We start from the raw sequence: 7990 nt of genomic DNA on the forward strand, positions 1-7990 counted from the left end.
AGCCGGGCATCTCCAATGTACCGAAAACATGGACCATAAGCAAAACCACCCACCCTAGAGCATTCTGAGAAGGGGTCAGCTATAAATACCGGCCACAGTACTAAAAATAAGCAAAAGCTGACAAATAGGGAGTATTAAGCATATGAGGACTTCTACTTTGCTACAGCACATTTAGTGGGGACCAGCTTATGAACGACTTAGGAATTAACTGATGCTTGGTTAGGAAATGGCTTTTTGGAAAGCAATTTTTCAGAAAAAGGTGGTTGGAAATATCAACTTTTGCATCATTGTGATGCACACATACACAGTTGTGGCCAACCAGCCGTCAGAAAGTATTTCTGAATTATGTGATGTGAGTAGAGTTTTACTGTGAGAGATCATTAGATTTTATTGGAAAAAAAAGTGCATTTCGTTTATAATTAACTAGAGTTTTATTGCGAGAAGTCGAATTAACTCTAAATTTTGCATAAGCATGTCCATAATTAACATGGACGGTCAATCCATCGACTGATGAGCAGACATGGAAATTAATAAATATGGACTAATCCTTGGAGCAGATGTGGCAATAGCAAGCCCCGTCCAAGGGCGCAAGCGATCCATCATTCATGCACGCGGCGGACTCGAGCCTGATGCAGTCCGGGCACACGTACTCCTGCAGATGCTTCTGGCAGTTGGCCATGCAACTTTCTTGAGTGCACAAGTGCTTCGGAAGAATGGCCTCATATTTGCACCACGCATCAGCACCTGCATACATGCAAAATATACTTAGTGGATAGCTGGATATAAATCTAGAGCACTTGCATGATTGACCATGCATATGCACGCACCGGATGAGATCATGATCAAGGCGATGGCGAAGAGCGGCAGCAGTTTAGACCTCCTCATCTGATCTGGTCTGGATCTGATCAGCCGACTTGCTTTGGTCGATCAAGGAAAATAATGGCGCAGATGGTTGGTGATGGATGGTAGTGGAAAGTGGATTGGTGGTGCCAAAGACATAATCGGCAGCATTTTATAGTGGATGCAATCGGCAACAATTAATACGGATTAAGTTCTTGCCAACTATTCCCTCCGTCCCAAAATAAATGACTCAACATTGACTCAACTTTATACTAATTTTAGCATAAAGTTAAGTCATTTTTGAATCATTTATTTTGAAATGAAGGGGGTATATTTTGGGAAGCAATTAATGTCAAATAGGGTACAAACGTATGGATGACCCCCCTGTTCAGTTACACCCCGTTGTTCAGTGCGTTACATCATCTGCTACTCTCTCTTCTTGTTTTTTTTTGCGCATCGTCTGCTACTAAATTCAGGCGAGAGATTAGCTTCAAGAGTCGCTAATTTGGTGGACTGGTTCTGCATGTCACGATGCCTGCGTTTGTTTTCTCTGCCTACTAAGGACAAATACAACGGTGCTATCTTAAAAATGATACGTAGGATAAATATTGAAATATAAGAGAAATAATTCATAAGGAAATGCTTGTCTTTTCTGAATTAAAAGATCATCTCTTAACACAATATGTCTTATCATCTTTTTAGGAACCATTAATCATTATCGATAATGCTAGAGGTAATAACTATAGACATCAGCTCTAAACTACATGCAAGCCTTAAGATAAGATTATCTTATCAACCACTCTACATATCCTAGTCTGGCGCTAATATTATGGATTGATGAGCAATGTGACTCCCCCTATTTTAGGAAACTAATCCCTATTTTTTAGTAGTAAACAATGTTTCATATGTATTTCAATTGGGAATAATTCCCTTCAACCGACCTATCATTGTGCGACAGTCCGTCGCCTCCATATCCATTGGTTGGGCTCGTAATTGGGAGACAAGCATGTTCACCTTCTTTAACTCGTTCATTGTTTCAGAAAGGGTTCTACAACTAGCCCCTTGTTGCCAACCGACCAAACTAGATTCTGCAACGGTCCATGTTCTAAATAATATTCTACAACATGATCCATGCTGTAATTTATTTTTCCTGCAACAAGATCCATGTTACAAAAAAAATCCCTCAACACAACCTATGTTACAAAAAATCACAACATAAATTTTGTTGCAAATGTTTCCACAACATGAGCTCTCTGTTGCGAAGTACATGAATACGTTTGGCGGTTGAATTGTGTTAAATCTAACGGCTCACCAGGCGGCGGATATTTTAAAAGGATACACCGGCCGACGCGTAGCAGGCCCAGTTACAAAGAGTTCTACTCCCTAACCTTTTTGGTATGCTGACATAACAATGAAATCGTGTTTATGACCATTGAAGAATTTGCGTCCAGTTGCAAAATATTACTCAAGTGTGCTCTGCGGAACGCGAGTCTTATTTTCCTCTTGGGCGGGCGACCAGAAATCCTTACCTCCGCAGGGGAGTCCATCTGCGGCTTTCTACAACGGCATCCATCCGATGGTGACCTCGGTTGTGAGTGATGAGAGAAGTCGTCGGACCTATGGATCAGGTAGCTTTAGGTTATGTCCTAGTAGCTTAGGTTTTTTGTCGTCCATCGTCTTGGCTTCAGCGAAGGCGATGGTAGAGCAGAATAAAGAAGCTTCATATCTCCCACCAATAAGGCAATGTGTTTTATTGTTGGAGATGGATATGGAAATATGTTTGTTCAAGCTAGGATGGCATCGCGATGGCGGCATCATTGTGGTAAACTTGTGTCTTTGGGCTCCGCTGTTGCGACAGTGTTTGCTCAAGTGCCAGCACTGAGTTTGGGAGGTAGTTCAGGAGCGGATAAAACTGTGGTCTTGATCGACGACATGTGGTATATGGTGAATCGTATGCTGGGATCATGGTTCGTGGAAGGCAGTTATGTTTTCTCTTTTGACATCTTTGTCCTGTGGGGGTGCCAGATTTAAAGTGCGATGTCGTGCCCGGGGTGTTCCCTGGTTTGATTCATTCAATGGCAATGGTTTCGCCTTTTGTGAGCCACTTTGGAGGTCCGCAAAGTTGCATATCAGCGTTGGAGTTGCGTCGCGCTTGGGCGAGGAGGTGAGCCGCCATTGTTTTTTTGGTGGTCGTCGTTGTGGTCCGAAGGAAGGTGACGAGCGATTGTTTTAAACTCACGGGATTCTTCTTTCTTGATGGTAATTTTCTTTCTTGGTTGGAGTTCCTTTGTTCAAAGGCTAGTGTTCTTCTATCTTGTACTATGATCTTTATGATATAAATGCGGCCCCTGTTCCATGCAAAAAATATATAAAAAGAATTAGCTTCCAGGGTTAATTTGATTTGCTTCAATTTGCTTAAAAAATATCAACCAGAAACTGTACTATTGCTTCCAACATAATAGGAATTTGTTTCCATGAAACAACACAATTATTTTCCTTATCATAAAGACACCTGCTTCAACCAAATTGGAGATGTGCATGTAGGGAAGTAAAATTTAACTCCCATCCACGGGAGAATTTGCTTCTGTGAAGAAAACAACTCATATTATAATCACAACATTTTTTTATAAGATCACAAATACTACTATCGATTGTGCCAGATGCTTCCTACTAGCTTCTCATTTTCTTTTGTGTGAAGCACATAGAGTATTCTAACAAATCATGATGAACACGTGTCTCTCTCAAATAGTTTGTTCTCAATTTTTTAAAATAGTTATTCAAATTAAAAAAATGATTTTCTTCAAATAAAAAAGTATAGGAAAAAGGAAAGCAAAAACGAATCAAAAAAAGAAAATGAAAATAGTAACAGAGAAAAGAAACCGGGCCAGCCTAGTAGGGATGCCTGCCGCAGTAAGTGGAAGGTAGGGGCTCTCCAATAGGAGCTCCCAATATTTTAGGTTGAAAAACTGGATGGGCCAGAATTGAAGCGCATTGCTGGAGCTAATTTAGAAAAAGGAAAACAACCCCTATGGAAAGTAAAAGAAAAATAGCGCTAGATCTGCTGCTTAACACCGCTATAGTTATGTTAAAAAAACACCAATGCAATTCTGGTAAAAAGGGTAAGGTATGATTATGTTTTTGCACCCGAGCTCATATGAGCTCGGGGTGAATAGTAAATTCGACAAATATTGTAAAAATGTTCAAACAAATCTATTTTTTTAGCAAACTCTAACAAATGTTTTAAGTGCCCATAAAATTTCATCATGAAATCACATTTGTGGAAGTCGTGGCAAAAAAAAAAAATCGAAAATTTGAAAATGCTACTTTCAAAGCATTTTGCATCGCTAATTTTGTTTTTTTGCCACGAGTACAAAAAATGTGATTTCGTGCTGAAATTTTACAAGTTACTAAAACATTTGTCAAAGTTTGCTGTAAAAAAATTCAGATTTTTTTAAACATTTTTCAAATAATTTACGAATTTACTGAGCTTGGGTGTAGAAGTGCATTTTCCTTTCTATAGTCCCCTTGTTTAACCCAAAGATCATCTCCTTGCTCTCATGTTAGCATGTTCCGTACAGTTGTTGATTTCATTCAACAGTCACTTACTTTATTAGCAAACGAATTACTTTTGTTTAACCTCTATTTCCTATGCATAATACCAACTCTGCCATACCAATATTTTAGCTCGTCCTTCCCCACTGTTGTACACTTAGTTCGTAATACCGGATCTAGCCCAAATTAGTAACCCGCCAAAAATGGTGGTGCACAACACAACACACCATACTAGCATTGCCCTCATGATGCTTCGTTTGATCTCGATCAGATGTGTCGTCTCTTGTGTAATGATTTGTTTTTTATAACATTGTGTTAATGGAGATACCGTATCGTCGAGAGGCGAGATCCGATCGAGTCACTAGGAGAAGAAGTACTTTTGATTCTTAATGGTGGGTGACATATTTTGTTAAATACTTTTGCACCTATCACTTTGAATATAGGACAGTAAGAAGAAAATTTCAAGGTTTATAAATTATTTAATGTTAATATTGCTTTTGCTTACACTATAAATGGTTTCTAGTACTCCCTCCGTCATAAAATAAGTGTCACTGCTCTAGTATTAAATTTATACTAAGTTAGTAATAAATCTGCGACACTTATTTTAGAACGAAGGGAGTACCATTTTATATCTACATATATTAACTATTATTTGATGCATATAGTAAGGGCCTTTCGATTCTAGTTTTGCCCTGGGCCTCCGAAATCTCAGGACTGGCCCTGGATGGCATCGGCGGAGCAGGAGCTGAGAACCACATTTGCATTTTCCGCTTGAATTATGCCCTAATAAAGGAAATAACTGAAATACTTTCGCTCGGCAAAGTACGTGCCTAGTGTCCCATAACCATTCCGGCCCAACACTGGCCTAGTTGAGCTGAGTAACCTTTGCATTTTTGGGTCAGTCTTTGTCTCGCTTCTCATGCTACAAATGAACGCATTGCCTCAAGATAGCTTGGAACGTGTCAGGCTAGTCAACTAGCCCCAATTTTTGTTCGGTTTAGTTATTTACTAGCAACGAAGATGCGCAGCAAACGCCGCGCCCGTCGAATGCCTCGTTTATATTTCAAATTTGTACTTGAATTTATATTTTTATTCCATGTAGTTTTTTTTCATGCTTAGCTGGTTGTATTTGTTTTGTTTTATAAGATGAAAAGGACGTGTAGATTCGTTTTGGTACAGTTCATCGGTACAATAAAAGTTATTTCTAATATATTTACATTCGTTGTAGTTACTCTTTTCGTCGTTGCATGTAGAGATGGTTGACTTGTTTATTTTGTAGAGAGACAAATACCGTTGTCTGTGGCGTCCATTTCATGTTTTTAACAGAACGAAAGTGCTTTTAGATTTATGGTATTGAAGTTTTGAACGAATCGTGATTTATTTATACCAAAGAGTTAAATATTACATGTGGGGTAAATAACAAAGCATTCTAAATACGGTCCAAAAAGTTCAAAATATTTTTTTAGTCTTTCTGTGGGTCAATCATAAGTGTTTTGCCTTTTTATCCTTTCGGAATTTCTTCAACATGTGAGGCCTGGCGATATTCAATAAAAGATGCAAAATCAGTGCTATATTATTTCTTATTTCGGTGTCACAGACATCTTCTTCCATGACCTCTATGTATTATATTTCTGTCTGGACCGCCATGTGTTCATCCTACTAATGTATGAGTTTTAGTAGGCGAGCAATGTTGGAATCAGTAGCATCAAAGGCATTTTTGTAGGTGCGAGTACTGCCGATAGAGTGAGATTTTTGTTATCTTGCATGGTGAGCGAAGGATGATGATGTTAGCGACCCTCATAATTGTTATGGAACTTTAATAGATCGTAACTCAACAATTGGTAACACGAAAAAAGGAGGAAAATAATCCTTAATGGTTGTTATAAAAAACTCAAGTTCTTCTTTTTGTATTTTCCTCGGATTATTGTTCATGCGGATGCACTGTACAGGTTCTTCTTTTTGTATTTTCCTCGGATTATTGTTCACGCGGATGCACTGTATTGGTGCTATTACGGTTTACATTCAGGTATTCTTCGTACAAACTTTTATTTTTATTCCTGGGGTGGATATGGGTATATTCCAATTTATTCAGTGGGCGTGGAAACATTGGTTACATGAAACATTCGCGCATACGAAGTTACCATTCTGAAAATAGTGTTTCGGTTTATTCGGGTTAGCTGTTCCGGTTTGTTAGGTTTATTGCCCTCTTAAAATCAGATTTCACTCAAACCATTAGAAGAAAATAAAATCCTGGGTCAACGTTTCATAAGAATGAATCTAAGAAAAAAACTAAAATGAGCAATATCATTTTAAACAATAAAAAAAGGTTGACACCCAGGATGCGATCTTTTCTTCAGATTTTGGCTTTGTAGTAAAATTGAAGTGGAAAGACGATCACTTTATCATCAGGAGCATGCCAATAGGTAAAATTAATTATTACATAATATCAATATATATTAGATCAAAGTAAGTTGGTATTTATTAGGCCCATATTTTTTTACTCTAAGAGCAATGACAATTAATTAACAAACAATATGGATACAAATCAAATCAAACTAAATTGATATTTGTTCATCTTTTTTACCTCTGTATTTTAAGTAATCTATTAGAGCTATGTGCTTTCTACTTTAGTTCATTATCTATATGTCAGTCCAAAAGATAGCATGATATAATTGTATTAGGAAAACCCCATAAACAGTTTATGAGGCAGGAACAATAATAATTATAATATCGGTGTACTTGTACGTGTAAGAGGGCAATAAAATATACTTGAAGATCTCCTATTTGAAAATTTTAAAACCTGTAATGATATACAATGCGTAAAGAAAGGCATTTTTATGGGTATTGTTCACACAAATACTATTCATGTTACTATTAACTATTGGATAGTAAATGAACAGTGAAAGATTGGAAAAGGTCAAAAAAAGAGAAAAATGAAATGCCTGCAGCTTTAGTATCTGTGCTAGTTTTTTCATTGGAATACTGTTCATAATAGGGGTAATGTTTACACGTAATTGCTATTCATGGATGGACACGTAAAATGAACAGTGAAAGGTTGAAAAAAATTCAATACAAGGAGAAAAAGGGATAGCTCCGCGCGCGTGGAATGCCTCGTTTATATTTCAAATTTGTACTTCAATTTATATTTTTATTCCATGTATTTTTTTCATGTTTAGCTGGTTGTATTTGTTTTGTTTTGTGTGGGTTTTATAAGATGAAAAGGACGTGTAGATTCGTTTTGGTACAGTTCATCGGTGCAATAAAAGTTATTCCTAATATATTTACATTCGTCGTAGTTGCTCTTTTCGTCGTTGCATGTAAAGATGGTTGACTTGTTTATTGTATAGAGAGACAAATACCGTTGTCTGTGGCGTCCATTTCATGTTTTTATCAAAACCAAAGTGTTTTTAGGATTATGGTATTGAAGTTTTGAACGAATCGTGATTTATTTATGCCAAAGAGTTAAATATTACATGTGCGGTACAGAACAAAGCATTCTAAATACGGTCCAAAAGATTCAAAATCTTTTTTTAGTCTTTCTGTGGGTCAATCATAAGTGTTTTGCCTTTTTGTCCTTTCGGAATTTCTTCAACATGTG

General features: G+C 37.4%; 1 long non-coding RNA gene across 1 annotated transcript; it reads right to left on the minus strand.

Annotated features, from left to right (window-relative positions):
* Nucleotides 1-412: 412 nt before the first annotated feature.
* Nucleotides 413-991, minus strand: LOC123431346. The gene is made up of 2 exons (XR_006623090.1): nucleotides 828-991; nucleotides 413-744 (listed from the first exon to the last, which is right to left on the minus strand). It is a non-coding gene; the product is annotated as an uncharacterized LOC123431346 (long non-coding RNA).
* Between the last annotated feature and the right edge of the window lie 6999 nt (nucleotides 992-7990).

The sequence above is a fragment of the Hordeum vulgare genome, chromosome 2H, assembly GCF_904849725.1.
Source record: "Hordeum vulgare subsp. vulgare chromosome 2H, MorexV3_pseudomolecules_assembly, whole genome shotgun sequence".
In the NCBI taxonomy this organism is placed as follows: domain Eukaryota; kingdom Viridiplantae; phylum Streptophyta; class Magnoliopsida; order Poales; family Poaceae; genus Hordeum; species Hordeum vulgare.